Here is a 19,537-nt window from a genome sequence, read left to right as displayed (position 1 = left end):
CCTTTGGCAAAATTCCATGTTTACATGATTGTCATCTATATCATGCAAATGACTTGTACGTTTACATAATCTATGTACATGGTGTACATATTCAACTGATTTACACATTTCAGAATCATATAATTCCTAATATTTATTACTAATGACTAATGGCACTTTCTCATTAATTTTGCAAATTATGTTACTATTTTTGTAATTAGTATCTGTTTCGAATCTCCTGACGCCACCGATGTTGCCCAATAGACCTCTTTCCAGTTACGGCGGCCATTTTGAATTCCCAGGGGTCAGCTCGGGGTCATGCACCAAAACGAGGCAGTCCCTGACTCAGATCCTACTATAACCCTGGGTAATGCCAGTTATACCATCTCCGGTTGTACATTTCACCCCTCTAAGATGAAATAATCTAATATATGTGCCTTTCATATGTAGAAAATATTGTTGTGGACATTTTGACTTATTTTTGGCTAAATTTTTATTCGTTTTCCACAGTTTTTGATGGGTAACGTAAGGACAGTCTCTACCATGTATCCTCCTTAATATCTTAACTACATGTAGTAGGATTAATACAAGACCTGGAAAGACTAGCTGCAGACTGGCATTCTTGTGGGTAAAAAATTAGAAGACAATTGGCAGTTGTTACGACAATTTCTAGATACCAAGATCCGGTCTGCACACTAAGCTCTATGGGGTCGACCGGTCCGATCCAATGCAGAACTCAGTGGGGAAGGCGGGGTAAATCACAGATGCGTCCCCATCACTAGTTGCCAGCGTAGTTAGTTTGATAGAGACTGGGGTCGATCCCTGTCCCACTGGCGATAACATTTACGGGTATAGCGTTTCTTTGCCATGCCGATCTTAGCATTGAGAAATCATCAAAATCACAGGATAGATCTGCTAAATTTCAGCCCACAATTATCTGGACTCAACTTGTGGAAGTGTATGCTACCAAAACTATCATTGGAGCAAACTGACATACAAATATACAAAGAACGCAACCAGTCTATACCCCACCTTTCCCACTGCACTGAGTTCTGCATTGGACTCCAATCACCCCATACAGCTTTGTTTACAGAACGGATCCTGGTATCTAGAAATTGTCGGAACAACTGCCAATTGTCTTCTAATTTTTTACCCACAAGAATGCCAGTCTGCAGCTAGTCTTTCCAGGTCTTGTATTAAACCTACTAGTAAAAAGATATTAAGGAGGATATACAAATGTAGACACTGTCCTTAAGTTACCCATCAAAAACTGTGGAAAACGAATAAAAATTTAGCCAAAAATAAGTCAAAATGTCCACAACAATATTTTCTACATATGAAAGGCACATATATTAGATTATTTCATCTTAGAGGGGCTAAATGTACAACCGAAGATGGTATAACTGGCATTACCCAGGGTTATAGTAGGATCTGAGTCAGGGACTGCCTCGTTTTGGTGCATGACCCCGAGCTTACCTCTGGGAATTCAAAATGGCCGCCGTAACTGGAAAGAGGTCTATTGGGAAATGCTCTTTACACGACATTTCTCACTCCGGCCATATGCATGTGTTAAATGGGTACCTGACTTATAGTTAGGGAGGTAAATGGTGGCGGAATGATAACAACCCACTGCCCATACGGACCCAAAAAGGCTTTTGGACTACCTTTTTTTTTTCAAGCTTCTCGTTTTCAACATGTGGCACTGTTAAAGGCAACCAAAGCAATATTAGGGCCCAAAATATGGAAATAGAAAAATGCTGATATCTTATTGTGGTAACATCTGCTAACACTATTTAGCACATTTGCCTAATAAGTTCATAATTTGAGCATTTCAAAACCGCACAAAACGTGCTGTACGATAATTCCCTATCGTGTAAAGTTTCGAGAGCCTACAGAAACCGCGGCGACGATTTTCAGTGAGTTCTAACATCACAACGACCTGTTTTGTTGCATTATGTAGTCTCCAAGCAGACCTACGGGTTGGCAAAGACCGTATCCAACAGGCAGAAGGAGTTTTTATAGCCAACCCAAGTCTCATAGCCTGCTATACATTGTGGTAGTGTTGTATGAACTAATCGTGTACAGAAATGACTAAATAGATTGACTTTCAAAATCTGATTTTCGGGCCCTAATATTGCTTGGGTTTCCTTTAAGATGTTGCGAATTACAATAATCCTACCCGCGGAACTCGAAACTGTTGCTGTGGAGGTGGTGGCGGTGAATGTAGCTTGTTTGACGGTGGGAAGGCCAGTCCGCGTCAGGTTAGTCAACAGTTCCGAGTTGTTTACAACGTTCCATTTAACCTGGTCAATCTTTCTCTTCATGTCTGCCATCCTCCCTAAAGAGAATCAATAAGAAAGAGCCTCATTTCAAAGACGGCAATCTCTTAAAAAAATAGACTGCTTCGTACTATTATATTTTGATGGCATAGTCTGCCTTCACAAATAATACATGCTTGGGGAGACTAAACAGTTACACTAAATGCCAGTTAAGCATGTAGCCCTATGGGGAAGAAGATGTCATTATCTCAGGAATCAAAACATCAGACTACAAAAACTTACCCTCAAATACTAACCAGTTATGTCAGCTGTCATTAGATTCATTCCTGACAAATTCCACACAGCTATTCTCCAGATACCCCCCCCCCCCCTAATCAGAGCCCTTGGATAGGTCCTAAAGGTTCAGACACCCAGTTGAAGACCATCCCACTATATCAGGGGGTGCCAAAACCCACAAGGTAGAGAAAGACCATTTATTTTAACTAACTCAGCAAATACAGAGTCTATCCTAACACAGCTACTCCTATACTGCCCAGATTTCACACAAAAATCCCACCAAAAAGGATTTTCCATTGTTTTAACCGTGGTTTTCACCGTTGCGTCTAGGCGCAGGCGCTAACTGTTCACCGTTCTTGTCACGCGGCGGACATGATAGAACGAAAACGACGCTAATCACGCAAACAGTTTCATGTGGCTAAAAATGGCGTCCAGACGTATCATGTATCCGTGATATCCGTTAAACGGGTACGCGCACTATGTTTTATCACCTCAATGGCATCCTTTTTATCCCAAGATGGTCGCAGCGTGATAAAATTTAACAATATGTTTGGGACCGCCAATATGACGATACTAGGCGACATATGCATCTAGCTGCAGTGCATAATAGTTGCAAGTCAGTATTTTGTATATAATTGTGAAAAATGACCTTAACCTGTAATGTTCCAATCTGCTGATATCATTCATGAATTACATGTAGGATTGGAAAAGTAAAGATACTTACTGCTGAAGTGTGCTGCTTGCTGTGAAGTTATACCGTAAACACGTGCACTCCAGCACAAAACGGAAATCAACCACAGGACGAAGGCTTTGCTGCAGGTCCGGTTGCTCATGTTTCAACTATTTGTCGGCTGAGAGAGAGAGAGAGATAATAAAAGAAAGAAAGAAAGAGATAATGAATAGACACGTAAGTACACACACACTGCACGAAATTGCCTCGGATCCTGACGTACCCCGAAGTATCCTGACGTGATCCAGAACCTAAGATCAGGAAGAATCCGAACGGATCCGGGGCCGTATATTTCTCGGCAGGCTAATGGGCATCCAAATATTGCGACTCAAGGTACCACTTGCATATTTAAGTTGCGTAAGTTCGTACTTTATTACACAAGTTGTGTAAGTGGTACCTTGAGTCCCAATATTTGGATGCGCATTAGCCTGCCGAGAAGTAAACGGCCCCGGATCCGTTCGGATTCTTCCGTATCTTATAAGTTCCGGATCACGTCAGGATACTTCAGGGTAGGGCCCTGTCACACTTGTGCATATATTCCAGTGCGCGGAGTTGCGCATTAATTTATATTTTTCGTTTAATAAGTAAGGTTTTCGGGGAAAAAGTTGTTTTCCATTTTGACCCACAGTTGGGCAGCTTAGTGATCGAACCTAAGAAATTCGGTAGTAAACTTAACTTTAACCAAAAACATGTTAATACGCAACTCATGCGGACTTGTATATGCGCACAAGTGTGACAGGGGCTGTACGTCAGGATCCGAGGCCATTGCGTGCAGTGACAGGCCCCCATACATGTATTCAAAGCGCATGATAGCCATGTAGCCAAACAGACAAGTTGTCTACGATAATCGCACGGCAGTCGTGGAAAAGACGCAAATAGCTAACACAAGGACGTCTCTTTTAGGCTTGTTCTTGAAACAGGCTCTAATGGGTACACAGAAGTAATTGCAGCGATGTTCTCTTGGCTACTGCTTACAAGGTATTGTTTAAAGCGGGGACAATGAAAACACCTTAGCAATCAGGGAATATGCTTTCTGAAAATACTGCTCATTTTGAATACAACAACAAGAAAAAAATATGGCTTACATGTACAATGTTTCAGAAATCACCTTATTCACGAGTGTGGCTGCTTGTGGACGGAACTGTGCCTTAGACACAGTTTTTCTTTAGAAAGCACCAGAAAAACACTTTAACAAGATTTGACTGACCTTCTCACAAGTACTTATTAGGTTTTGCGGTTGGTGGAAATGTTGAAATCTGATTATGAAAGGTTCATTTCGTGGTGTAGACTCCAGGAGGTGACTTGATTTACCTCGTTATAAGCTTCACAATACGAGAGTTTAAGGGTACGTTGCCACGAGTTAACGAATTTTCGTGTTGTTATGACGCCAAAAAGCTGTAGATGTGCCCCCTGGCAATGGCACTACAATTCGGGTAGGGTGGAGAGAGGACCGTAACGTTAGATACTTCTGTACATGGTCAGGGGCATCCTGACAAGACAAAACTGTTCATTTTTCTTTGTTTTATATCATGAAGTCTAAAAGTACGTTGTTGATGATGTTAAGCTTGAGGCTGAAGTATGGCTTTCTGGTTGTGATGACGTTGAGCATGTGTTGGCAAGATGGCGCCAAGGCTCTGACCAAAGAACGGTTGAACCACATAGCCAGTAAGTACCAACTCAACCCTCTGTTAGGTTCTTGTTGTTATCTTCGCCGAGTACTAGTACTCGGGGAAGATTATGTTTTCGGTTGAAAAATCTGTTGGGTGGGTCTGTATGTATGTCAGGAGTATAACTCAAGAAAGCTTCAATGAATCTTTATGATTTTTAGTAGGTGTGTAGGGGTTGTGCAAAGGAAGGTCAAGTTCGAAAACCGTTGACCTGGCGTATTCTATCAGTACTGCAGCGGACTTTGCGTATTTCTGTGTTTGTATGTAGGCAAAAAAAGTGACGGAAACGTTGATGGATCTTCATCATTTTTCGTAGATCAGAAGCGGTTGTAGGAACGAAGGTCAAGTTTGAAAATTATTCATCTGGCGCTTTCCTGCAGTACTGCAGCGGGCTTTGTATTTGTGTGATTTGTATGTCGCCAGCATAACTCAAGGTGCTGTTGACGACTGTGCATGATATTTAGTGGGTAGGTAGTAGTGTCAAAGAGGAAGGTCAAGTTCGATAATGGGCCTCCTAGCGGATATTATAGGTACTGCAGCTGAGTTTTAAAGTTTGAGGTCGAATTTTCTGGAGGTGCCAGGCTCATGATTTTTTAGTAATACATAGAGTCTGGAACAGGGAATGAGTGGTGTAAGTTTGGGCCCCCTAGCGGATTTTGTGGACCTACAGTTGGCGTTTTTGTTGAAACCTTTGGAGGCGAATAACTAAAGAAGGGGTTGACGGATCGTCATGGTTTTTGGCATGTCAATAGCTTAGGTAATGTTTTACCTAATCAAATTCATATTATGAAAACCAGGAGCTAATTTGCATAATAAATGAGGAAAGTTTATTAATCCGCTTAAAGTTTGTGGTCAAATTTTTTGCAGGTGCTATGGTTATGATTTTTAAGTGGTAGATAGATCTTGGGGCAGGGAGTAAGTGATGTAAGTTTGGCCCCCCTTGCAGCTTGCCTTAAACTGCAGTGGGCCTATTTGTTTGTAACTTTTGAGGAGAATAACTCAAGCAGTGATTAATGGATTATTCTTGTATTTGGTATATATGTACCTTAGGTGATGATTAACATAATGATATGCTCATTATGCAGATCATGACCTACTTTACGTAATCATTGAGGAAAATGTATAGCACTGCTGCACCATAGTACGCGGCATGTGATAGTACACATCTGGCGTCCAGAATCTAGGTCAACAGCTGGCGTCCTGAATATAGGTCAACAGCTAGCTTACTAGCTGGGCAATTGAAAAGAAATGACTAAAATGTATCTGTTATGTTTGGTATGAAGATAGCTCGATTTAAAAGTGAATCTGATGATTGACGTAAGATGATAATTATGCCAAACAGGACCTAATTTGCATGATTAATGAATTTTTTTAAATCCGCCGAGTTCTATGTTTGTGCGCGTTTATATGCATTTAAGTCGTATTTTAGTCTTTGTGAAAGCTTGTATCGAGGTATGCATATTGTTCAGTTACTAGGGCTAACCCGTAATAGCCTTAGCCTTTGGGTAGCCCTGGCTGTACTTCTCTACAGCCGAATAGATAAATCAGAAAAATTCTTATTACCTGGATGTCTAACTGTCATTGACATTCCATGAGAGGACTTTCAGACATGTAGCATATCAAGCCACTGAAAAAGAGGGGAACATTGATAGATATTGTTTAAGCAAATAAAGACTTAAATTGAATGGTCGTTGAGAAAAACGGCTATGTAATGCCATATTGGTAAATGGCGGTAATTTGGTACTTGCATCTGTCGGTACAATTCATATTATTTGGCGAAGATATGAGGTCGTGGAACTCTAGTTGTTGTTGATGTTGTTATTCTGTACCTCTGCCACCTTGCTGTACTGTATGAACCATGTATTTCATCATTTTGGTGTCTTATAAAGCCCAAGACACGTATTAAAATTTCATCAAACAAATCCATTCCAGCCTATAGATAAATTTAAATACATTCTAGAAGGAGCCAACCCTTCTATACTGTGTACAAATAGGTAGATGTATCAAAGAATGTTTAGATCTTAGAACTAGCAGTGTAAGTGATACGTTAAACTCGATGTTGAAGTATTCATATACTTGTACTTAGGTTAATCATTTTGTAAACCATTGTTTGTTGTTTGCATGATTGTATTGTTGTAGAAGACCTTACGAAAGTCCCTGTACTTTTGTCGTGTCAATAAAGAACTCACTGTATCGAACACCGCAGGGTATCGCCTACGTATACTTAACCAGTAACAATTTGGACATGGTCTGGTTATTGACCTTATTTGATGTATACATTTGGATAATCTTCTCTTTACGATAAGCTACAGCTTGTACAAAACATTTTATGTAACGTTGATGAATGTTAAACATCCAGGTAGTAAGATACGTCAAAAATAGTTACTCAAGCAACTGGATAACATTTAGAAACAGTCAGACGTTTCAGACAGCATCAGCTGCCTTTCGTCAGTTACTAACGATAGGACTGGAAAACCAGATTTTACACCAAAACTCTGAATAGATATGCTAATGAGGTTAAGACAACTGCCCACCACCCCCAACCCCCGGACAAACAACATTTAGTTACTGTACTATAACAACAGAAGCTAATTGAACTATAAGTATAACCTTGTCTTGAATTAATCTTCTTTTGAAGGCTACGTAAAGACATCCTAAATTGTCTTAACCTCTATTCAGAGTTTTCCAGTCTTATAATTTCATGTAACTTTTTCCAATGTACAGGGAGAATCATACAGATCCACGAGAAAGTCAACAGAACCAGCCTGAGTGTGGTAAACACCAGTCTGTCCCTCCAGTCTATGGCGAACACAGGTTTTCCACAATTCCCCACGGTTACACATGTACAGAGCATCATAACTACACAACTACCACGTAAGTGGGCTACTTATGGTAGCTGCTTTTTAGGCTAGGCATATGTGTACAGCTTTACTGCAAAACTGTATGGAGTATAAGGTCTCATTCATGTATTACTCCGAGTGGGTAAAAGAATCCGTGGCCAAAAAATTAACGACTGCACGAACGTGTGTTTATATCGGTGGGAAATTCCCTTTTAGCCAGCTCAAGCGTCTCTAGCGTCAAAATGATGAAAGCTTGTTTGTATATAAAGAAATTAGGAGGCAAAGTTCGGCAGCCGCGCGCGAGGTCGGACGTACACAGACGGGCATCGTACGTGATGCGGTCATGCGCTTTCAGCTGGAAAGTGCCTTTTTGGCGGTGTAGCTAAGTGCAGTTTGTAATTCCTATAAAAAGAGATTGTGTATAGTGAAAATGTTGGCATTTTTTTCACATGATCTATGGTAAATGTTCTCAACAAAGAATGACTAACATTTGCACATTTTCTATAGCTTCATTACGAACGCGACCATGTAAAACACGTATTATAACATGTAAGCCTATGGGGAAAATACTCATGAATGAGACCATAAAGAAAAAAATATTGAAAATGACCATAATCATCTTAATGAGTAAAAAAGTAATGCATACATAACTGGCATCGAAAGGATATCAATTTCCGAAGTCTTGACACTTACTGTTTACCGCGTAGCGCACGTTTGTAACAAACAATTGCATTCTTTAGTCCTTGTACAGTTTTAGTTTGTTGTTGACATTTCGTTGACCGTAACAGCCGTCTCCCTTACAAGGCACCCTCCTGAAAGCAGAGCCCCTATCGCTCGATTCGTTATCTCGCTCGCGTAGGGGCCCTGCTCTTTAGCCCTGGTAGACAGAGGTTCTGGCGCCGTCGCCACCGAAACAACATCAGCCAATCAGAAGGTTTCCTAAACCTCATCTAGAGCAAAAGTGCAAAGGACGCTGGGAAGCTATCAACCAATCAGGTTACGTCTCACGTCAATACTTTAGGTTCAGAATAAATCAACTGCCAAATTGTACCAAATAAGGATAGCTCATCAATTATTCATGAACTGTCAGTAACGTCGCGACCGAGCTAACGAGTCGAGTGATAGGGGCTCTGCTTTCAGGAGGGTGTTACAAGGCTAATCAAAGTCATCCTCGAATCTTCAGACTTAAGCGTCCGTAAGTCGACGTCGCAAGTACATAACTAACCGTCACCTAATGCTATCATTCCACACCTGTCCAGCCTTAAGAGCACTGAAGTTCCCTTCCCCGAGGTCGGTGCAGAATTATGTCCAACTCCGACCGGTGATGGTTTCAGGGATGACAGCCCTCACCGTCTGTCTGAACATTCGCACTGATAGCATGTCGAGCGGAACGTTGTTCAGTTACGCCACTGCGCAGTCATGGCATGGAAACGGCGTGTTGTTGTATGGTAGCAACAACCAGATGTCGTTTATGGTAAGTAGTCTACATGACATTCATTCTAAAGCGGACTTCAGAGTAGTATCTTATTACGAGTCAGATTAGTAAGGATGACGTTCCATAAATAAGACAACACAAGTAGACATTGTTTCATTCATACCGAAATTTTGGTCACCCTCCCCATGGCGATTCTTACTCAGGGATGCCAAAGAATTCATATGAATTTTACGGAATGCATACGAGTTTTACGGAATTCATACGAGTTTTACGGAATACATACGATCCATTACGAGAAACATACGAATTTTACGGAATACATACGATCTATTACGCAGAAAAATAGCTTACGTTACTAGCAAAGTTACGCAGAGTTTTACGGAATACATTACATTACGACTCATTACGCGGAATACATACGATCCTTACTAATTTGTTGGCCATCACACTAGCACTGAATCTAGCTTTGTCTGGTCTTCCTAGCTGATCTAAGCCTACATCAGTCTTAATTTAGTGAAGCTTGAGATTTTTAGAGTTTATCCGGATCGAATACGTCATTAAGTTCTTAAAAGCCAAGATATCGTGCGAAGAACTGGTTATCCCGAGTCCGCCATCTTGAATTCGGTGGTCATGTCATGTGACCCAACAAATAGTAAGGATTGTATGTATTCCCCGCGATGGGTCGTATGAATTCCGTAAAATTCGTATGCTTCTTAGTAATGGATTGTATATATTCCGTAAAATTCGTATGTTTCTCGAAATGGATCGTATGTATTCCGTTAAACTCGTATGAATTCCGTAAAATTCGTATGAATTCTTTGGCACCCCAGTTACTGGTTCCATTAAATGATTTAACCTGCAGCTATAGGCGTCGTTTACAATGTGGTCCCAGTTAATGTAAGTATTTTATATATATATATATATGCTGTAAATGAACAATAATAAAAGTGCAGAATTATTAGTTCATCATTCTTAATGCGTCCCCGAACATACAGTCCGTCTCGAATGATATATTTTACGCGGTGACGTCAGGTTGGAAATCCCACTTGTGTAGTATTCATTAACCTAGGAGTCCTCAAAGAGAATCCGTGTGTGGTCGAGATGAAAATCAAAATATACGTACTTTATTTTCGCCAAAGATAATAATAGTGCAACAGTGATCATCTACTTCGAATGCAGTTCCGAACATACAGTCCTTCGAAATGGTATATTTTAGATACGATGATTATATGACGTACGTTTGATTAACAAGAAAGCGAAGTTTTTACAGTTTTGGTGAATAACCTACCAGAGGATGTTGTAGATCAAAGACTGGCCTAGTAATGCTAGGGTCACATTTCCTAACCGGGGCCCGGCCGGGCTATTTTTGGAAACAGAAAATAGTGCATATCAACAGATATGCACAAGCTATGCTCTTAGATAATATTTGGTATGTATTGTGTGTGTTTTTTTGTTTTGTTTTTTGCTTTTATGTCATATTTTTCGTTCCCAAAGACCGCCCGGCCGGGCTCCAGATTGGAAATGTGACCTAGGCATAATGCTAGGGTCACATTTCCAATCCGCGGGGCCCGGCCGAGCGGTCTTTGAGAACGAAAATCATGATGTAAAAGACAACAAAGCCACAAAGCGTACGCAAAATTATTTAAGAGCATAGCTTGTTCAAATTTATTGACATACACTTTAATTTTTCGATTCCGCAAACAGCCCGGCCGGGCCCCGGTTAAGGAAATGTGACCCTAGCCTAACAGGCTGCAAACTTCCCTGCTTAGGTGACAATCCACGGGCAGGACTCTCCCTGGCTGGACCTTAGAGTTCTTGACGGAGACTGGCACATCGTCTGCCTCACGTGGGAGAACAGTGGACTGATGCGGATCTTCACTGACGGGCAACGTATGGCAGAACACTATGGACTGGCGGCCGGTCACGTTGTCAATCCTGGCGGCGTGTGCATCGTTGGTCAGGATCAGGACTGGCTTGGAGGGGGCTTTGATCACGGAGAGGTATAAGCTCTCATTTAAACAATTATTGAGATCACTATTATCATCATCAGTATCATTATTATCGTTATCATGATCCTAACCCTCATCATGATTATCATTATTATCACCACCATTATCAACATCACCATAATGATTATCATCATCGCGATCATATAAACAATTGTTGATATCACTATCATCATCATCATTATCATTGTTATCGTTATCGTTATCATGATCCTAATCCTCATTATCATCACCACCATTATCAACATCACCATAATAATTATCACCATCGCGATCATTATCATCATCACCAACATTGTCATCATTATCATTATAAAACTATCATTCGAAGGTTATTGCTATCGTCATCATCATCATCATCATTTCCATCACAATTATTATCACTCTCATTACTATCATAATCAGCATTGCTATTATCATCAATATTTTTCATATAATTATAGATTATCATAGATATTGTACAATAACAGAGTTGATTACTCCGACTTGAAAAATCAAGCTGATTGACACATGGCGCCAACGACATGATGTGCAACTGCTGAAAGTATGACGTTTATTATTCTGCGTACGCATGGTTAAGGTGGATGCCCCTGTTTCTAAGATAAACCGACGGAATCTGGATATGTATGAAGTATGCTCTATACAAGAACTGCTTACAAGTCACCATAGCTAAGGATACATACGCAATTTAAGTTGAAAACCCATGACACGGAGAGTCGTTCTTATTATAGAAGGTGAAGTATCCATGAAGGCTTTTGTTGTTGTGTGTCTTGCAGGGTTACGAGGGTGACATTTCCAACATAAACATGTGGAACTACGTCTTGTCAGAAGACGAGATGGGATTTGCGAAGAGCTGTCGTCTGTACGGTAACGTCATCGACTGGAGAGACGTGGAGATATCGCTAGGTGGAGCTGTGAGAGAATCCAACATGGAATGTGGTTAGTACTCTGCTACATGTAACCCACCCTCCTTAAAGCAGGACCCCTGTCGCTCGATTCGTCGTTGGCTCGCTCGCGTAGGGGCCCTGCTCTTCAGCGACGGTAGATATGCTCATTAATATGACTCTGCAAGAATGCACATGATAGTAATACATCAAGAATTATCCGTGTCAACGAGTATATTTTGAAAGGACGAATTTGGTGAATTTTTCAAAAGAATTTTTTTTTTTTAAATCGTCCCTTTAGCCTAAGAAAGTACTACTTCTGGTAGCAACCATAGGCTATCAAAACAAGAAAATGATTCTAGTAGAATCATATTTTCAAGAAAAAATACCATATGGGAAGAATCTGTAAGAATACAAATTTGACGAAACAAAGAACAAATCTTATATTGAGCCAGAGAAAGCACACATTTCTTATTTTTCCAGAAAAATCTCATTCAAAAACAGCATGCTAGAAACATTTTCTTAAAATAAGTTAAATTCAGGACGAAAAATAATAAAATTCTTTGTGTAAGATTTGACAAGGGCAATACTTCCCAGTAGGTTTCTTGAATTTTTTTTTTCCTTTGTATAAGAAAATCTTTCTCAACCTAAGAAAACAAGAAAGATAAGAAAGAATAAAAAAAAAAAGTTTGGTAGTGTAACAACAGTTGTTGCTGTATCTGTTCTGGCTGTAAATATGGAAGCTGATTATCCTGTGATTTTTCAGCCTAACGAAATTATTCACTTCTGATGAAAGTTTGAATATAAGTGGTTTAATTTCAATTGCAAAGCACTTGCATGACCGATTCCTGTTGAAATGTTACAGCTGACAGGTACATGGTGGATGACGGCTGCCCAGTTGGTTACAGACCGCTCGTCGGAACCTGCATACGGCTCGTTTTCGACGGAACGTCCCATGATATCGCCCACCAGGCGTGCCTGTCGGACGGAGCGATACTAGCCATGCCAAAGACGCAAGAATTTGACCTCGCTCTGAGAGACCTAGTCAAGAACGATGGAGGAAACAACCAGTACTGGATCGGTTTGTGGGAGGGCACGGGGAACACAGACTGGCAGTGGATGGATGGGTCCCCTCTGCAGACATATGACTACCAGGTTGGTGCCTGTGCTGTGATGTTACTTACTATTTTACTACTCTCCAAGCAGAGGATGGGTTCCGGCAGGTTTTTGACGTGTTTTTAGGCGTTTTTGTCATTTTTGTCTTTTTTTGTTTTGGCTATAAAAAAAGGACAAAGTAGAGAGCCCGACAAAAACGCCTAAAAACACGTCAAAAAACCTGCCGGAACCCCTCCTCTGCTTGGAGTGTATTATTCTACTGCTTTCAACAAGTAAATCGTATGAATAACAACCTCTGCAGATTTCAAATTTAGTCAATGTGTGAAGGCGAAAAAATAACAAAATGGGTAAAAAACAAGATGCCTATTAGACATCGCAAAAATTGTGAAAAAAATTAAAGCGATGAAGTGGGTTGGCGGAAAACATGTCCAGTCCGGACAATCAATCATACAATCGTTCGCGGGCATCAGTGTCTGATTCATGTTACGTACTGGTTTACTGTTACCTGTGCTGTTTTGGAATGGCTTACTGCTACTTGTATACGTACTGTCTCGTACTGCCTTACTGAGTAAGCTAGTGCGTAACAGTTCTTGTACTGTTTAACAGGTGTACTTGTACTGGTTGTATTTGACTTGACTTGACTGGTACTTGTACTGCTACGAACCGGTTTACTGCTTCTTTTGTACGGTTACGTACTGGTGGGCTACTTTCATGGTCTCCTTCATTTGTTACCTCAGACATTGATGCCTATCGGGAGATACATGATTAAATCAGAACTAGAACTCACAATTCCCGTTGCTGCATTGGTATGTAACTTGGCATATCGTTTACTAGGTTGCGTGTGGTGATGCACTATTCTACAATGTAACAGTGACTATACGATCACAGCAAGTAGCGAAAGAATCTACCCTGTATCTGCTTACGACATTCAGCGATGCGGAACGGATTCAAAGCATGGGAAGGCAGTACCACATGCGCGTCAATATAGGGGTGCAATAACGATATTACATTGACGATAAAAGCAGTTACGGTGTAACAAAGACATCGTGCATCACCACGCCCAACCTGGCAAACGATATGTCAAGTTACACACCAATGCGACGACGGGAACGTGAGTTCAAGCTGCGAACGCGCAAACAAAAGCATTTCCAATACTCCTAGAAGGAGGTCATCCTCCTTCCCGGAGTAATAATTTGTTGTGGTTACCATGTTGACATTTGACCTTTTTCTTATCCTCCAGGGTTGGAACCCAGGAGAGCCGAGTAACGTGTTCTCATTTCTGTTCGACATGTGTGTAAATTACTGGTCAGGACCCACTGGTTACCCCTTGTGGGATGACTCTGATTGTTGGTATAGCCACGGATACATCTGTCAAACAGATCCGGTTTGAGAAAAAAACTAGAACACTACCGTTTTTCTTATTTTTCTTGTTTTTCCTTCTACAAAGAAAATGTTTCTGTCAGCAAGTATATTATTCTGTATACAGGAATCCCTGTTTTAAGCACAGACAATGATCCCTGTTTTAAGCAAAAACAAGAATCCCTGTTTTAAGCACAAACAAAAATCCCTGTTTTTAGCACAAACAAGAATCCCTGTTTTAAGCACAAACAAGAATTCCATTGAATACTTTTTTCTTAAGTTAACTTAAACGAAGAAAGTTCAAGAAAATGATTCTCGTAGAATCAAGTTTTCAAGAAAAAATAACAAATGGTAAGAATCTGTAAGAATACAAATTTGACGAAACTTGTAAACGATGTTATTGGGAAAAAAACCTTTCTTAAGTTTTATAAATCTGCCTCAACCTTAATTTTTTCAGGTAGTACCTTATAGCAAGGTGATAATTTATGCAAATTATAATGACGTCAAGATTTACAAGGCCACGCTCATTTTTAGGAAAAAGGCTCTCCTCGGCTTGTACTTCGATGTTTATTGATATAACTTTGCTGGAATGTACATGATAGTAATACATCAAGAATTATGCGTGTCAACGAGAATATTTTGAAAGGACGATTTTTGGTAAATTTGTCAAAATTAAGCCAGAGAAAGTACTACTTCTGGTAGCAACCACAGGCTATCCAAACAAGAACCCTAACTTTGCAAGCATTATTTTATTAGCTAGTCTATGCATCTATTTGTTGTATATATTTCAACCAAAAATATTTGACGGAGCGAGGCTTATAGCATCTCAAAGTTAGGCAAAAATCAGAGTTTTTTGTAGCCTTAAAACATCGTATTGTTTCGAGGATGCCCAAGTACTCAAATATATCTGTACATCAACTTCACACCATATTTCTAGAAGTTAAAGCATTGGCCTAAACTTAGCCTTTTGAAGTTTCCGCTACGTTAAAGTATTTGGCAGTGAGCGTGCTCTAAACTTTGCCAAATGTCCATGTTGTCTCCATACAAAATCTGTCAAAATGGCCCAAAACTTGATTGTGCTGTTGCCATGGCAACGATGGGTGTTGAGCGGAAAGAAAGCTATTTCCAGGGGTTGTGAGCCAAGTACTATGTCTGTGCAAATTATAAGCCGAATCTATTTTTTGAACGTGAGCACTATTGTTTGATCCTGCCTTTGCAGACATTGCCTCTTAAAGGCATCCAAAGCAATTTTAGAGCCCAAAATATAGAACCTAAGATAAATGCTGAAATCTTTATTGTAGTGACATTTACTGACGTTGTTTAGCACATTTGCGTAATAACTTCACACTTTGTGCGTTTCAAAACTGAGAAAATTCGTGCTGTACGATAATCCCCTTAGTTTGCGAGACTACAAAAACTCCACGGCCACGATTTTCATTGAGTTCTCTCATCGCAACGACGTCATCTTTCTGCATAATGGACGTTGCTATACATTGTGATTATGTTGTTTGAACTAATCATGTATATAAATCCTATTTCGGCCCTAATATTTCTTGGGTTTCCTTTAACATGTTAGCAATGCAAATAGTATCATGTACATGTACATTCACAGAATTTTAAAGATTTAAAAAAAACTATTTACTTTTCTACCATTATATGCTTATATAGTAATTTGTTTGCGGTTGTCACCAAATATGGTACAGTTCTGTCATTGTCATTATTATCCCTAAGTAGCCGATGATGTGATGATGCGCTTCTCTTGTCAGTGCGATGCATTAAGGTCAGAGATGTTCGTATCTTGCTAAAGGTGACATATTCTTATGTAAACAGACACAGATCATTTGACAGATGTAATCGAAAAACGTGTTTACACGTGTTTAAAGATAAGAGTCATGAAAACTCATGTGTTACACTTCTTCACGTTTGGGACCGCATAGTGATGTCATCTCCAGTGATTTGTACATATGAAAATATTTTGCGTTTGGGAATGCATCTCATTATGTATAAGCAGCGACACCTGTGCTGCATTACTATGTGAACCAGTCAGAATTGCCTTGAAGAAGGTGACAGATGGTCACCAAAATGTTGGTGGAATAAATCTCTTGGCTATGTAAATATAGTATTTTTATTCAGTCACGAAAACTGTAGAATCAAGTGTAGTATAGTGCACTTTTTTCTCTCTTTAAGTTATTTAACATACTGCAATTGGCCATTTGGGCATGAATGTACAATACATTTCATTGCCAATATGCCATTGTCCGTTCACTAACGAAAGGCAGTGGATGCTGTCTGAAACTTTTGACTGTTTCTAAATTCCGCCCAGTTGCTTGAGCTATTGTTTTTCACATTGTTATTGTATAGCTTGTACGAGAATTCGGTGTATGAATAGGTCTTGATTTCTGCTCTCCACGGCGATCTTTCTTGTGCGTATATTCAAGTGCGCGTGGGTTCCGCAGTAACATTTTTTTGTTTAAGTAAATTTTGTGGGAAGGAAGTTTTTTTTCTACTTCGACCCACCGTAGAGCAGTCTAGTTATCAAACCAAAGAATTTACCTCTTCGGCTGCAAACTTAACCTAAACCAAAAACATGTTAATGCGCAACTCATGCGGGCTTGTATTTACGCACAAGTGTGACAGGGGCTTTAGTAATGCAACAGAACTTTTGGGACAGCATTCTCCACAAGGCAGTTCGAAATAGAATCAGTCGTTATCGCCCCGAGGTAAACAAACAGCCACCGAAATATCGGCTAGGTTTTGACTCTTTGGTTGTGTGGCTTGTCATTCATGTGCTAACTTTCATCAGCCTGTTCTAAAGGATTTGTCAAACCAAAAGATCACAGAGTCAGTCAAACAAAGACAACTATCACTGTCAGAGAGCAGTGTTCACCTCTGTTTGGTGTTGGCTAAAGTCGGCGTCACAATTCATGCGAGAGTTGGCCGAATTTGTGTGTAGGTCGCCCGAAGCTCGCCGAATTTCAAAATCGCCCGAGATGCTTTGTAATATAGCGCATAAATAATATCTGAATTACACGCTGTCGAATAAAGTTTGGAATACTTGCCAAGCAAAACTGTGGCGTCGTGTGGCGTAAGTGGCGTCGTGTGACGTAATGGGTGGCGTCGTGTGGCGTAATGGATTGCACATCCGACTGTCAAAAAAGGGAACCCGAGTTCGAACCCGGGCTGCTCCATGCGCCCCGACCTTGTGCCCTCGGGAAAAGCACTTTACACGACTTTACTCACTTCACTCAGGTGTAAATGAGTACCTTGCTCATCTAGGGATAGGGACGTCCCTCGGATAGTACGTTAAATAGAGGTCCTGTGTTTGGGGAGAGCCACACCCCACCCACGCGTTAAAGAACCCACCACACATTTCGAAAAAGAGTGGGGGCATGCCCGGGTGTGCGATGGTCCAAACCTTACAGTCTGGTCTGGATTGACATCTTGAAACGGTGATAGTCACATGTTATGTCAATCCTTCCACAAATGTGGTAAAACTAAATAAAATAAAACTAATTAAAACCACCGCTCCTGACCTTTACAATTTAGGCATGTCATCAACAGCTAGGTGTTTACTAGCCTCAAGGTATGCTGGGATTCGTCCGGGTGTGCTGTCAGTTGGAGTGGAGAGACAGTAGCGCCTCTTATACTTCCGGGGTGGAACGTAGAGCAGCCTGACTTGTTCAATATGTGGCTGAGGGAATCTCGTAGCAGCACACAACTTCAAGTTCAAGCCCCAGGGCCAAACTTTGCATCTAGCTGCATCGCCCATACTTGTTGACAGGGATCGGACCTTCCTGCTCATCTGGTATGTGAATTCGTTTGACGATATAGGGTCGGTCTGGGCACTTACTATGTTCACGGATAGTGTCTGTAAGCTTGAATAAGCCCATTCACGGTTCGAACTAGGCATGTGCAGTGTCAAAGGTGAAGGCCCCCGGCTTGTAAACAGTTCTCGTCTCGACATTGTCTAGATTTGTATAACAACGCCCAGACGGGTATTGTTTACGTCTCGGGGGCCTTCGCCTTTGACACTGCACATGCGTAGTCGGGACCGTGAATGGGCTTATAGCCCTCCATACTGCTATCTTTGTTCACATACATTATACCAAAATGGGTATAACCCACTTCAGGTAGATCCTTCCATATACAATTGCCTTCCTAGGTATCGTATGCACAGTTGACTGCACCTGTAAGTGCTGTAACTGATCTCCACAACGACCTACGGGTCAATGAACTAGGTCCTTGTTCCTAGATAACTGATCCAGAGCATTAACATTCTTAATCCTAATACTGTCAGATCACGAGATTGCTGTGCGAGATTGCCAAGCAGGTATAAGGACTTTATCCTCGGCAGCTTCGAGTACCTGATGTTTATTCAAACGTTCTACAGAACATTGACCAGACTAGGTAGGAAACGGAACTGTCATCACGAGACAGTCACCACTCTCTGCCTCTAAATAATGCAGATCAAGTGAGGTCACACTGATAGACTCTGTAGACTGAATGACATTCCCAGTGCACCTGTGCTCACAATAGGAAATTCCCACAGGTCTTTTGGTCACGCATGCCTGGATTGTGACAAAAACAACAAGCATTCACTGTAAATTCATTAGGTTTCGCGATAAGAATGGACAGAAATGGACAGGAGGTTCCCTCCGTGTGTAACGTTTGCGGACGAAACAACACCGTAATAAGCCCATTCACGTTTCCGACTACGCATGTGCAGTTGTCAAAGGTGAAGGCCGAGACGTAAACAAAACCCATTGGGCGTTGTTATGCAAATCTTGCCAATGTCTAGACGAGAATTGTTTACAAGCAAGGAGCCTTCACCTTTGACACCGCACATGCGTAGTTGGAACCGTGAATGGGCTTATAAACCAAGACGTGAGCTTTTCGTGGCGTCATGATTTCCTTGAGGATAGACCGAATATAAAATCACTGTGAATATTTTAAGATTTACAATTGC

Source organism: Branchiostoma lanceolatum, chromosome 5 (genome assembly GCF_035083965.1).
Source record: "Branchiostoma lanceolatum isolate klBraLanc5 chromosome 5, klBraLanc5.hap2, whole genome shotgun sequence".
NCBI classification, from domain to species: Eukaryota; Metazoa; Chordata; class Leptocardii; order Amphioxiformes; family Branchiostomatidae; genus Branchiostoma; species Branchiostoma lanceolatum.
The sequence above is the reverse complement of the archived record's forward strand: the minus strand, read 5'-3'. Positions refer to the sequence as shown.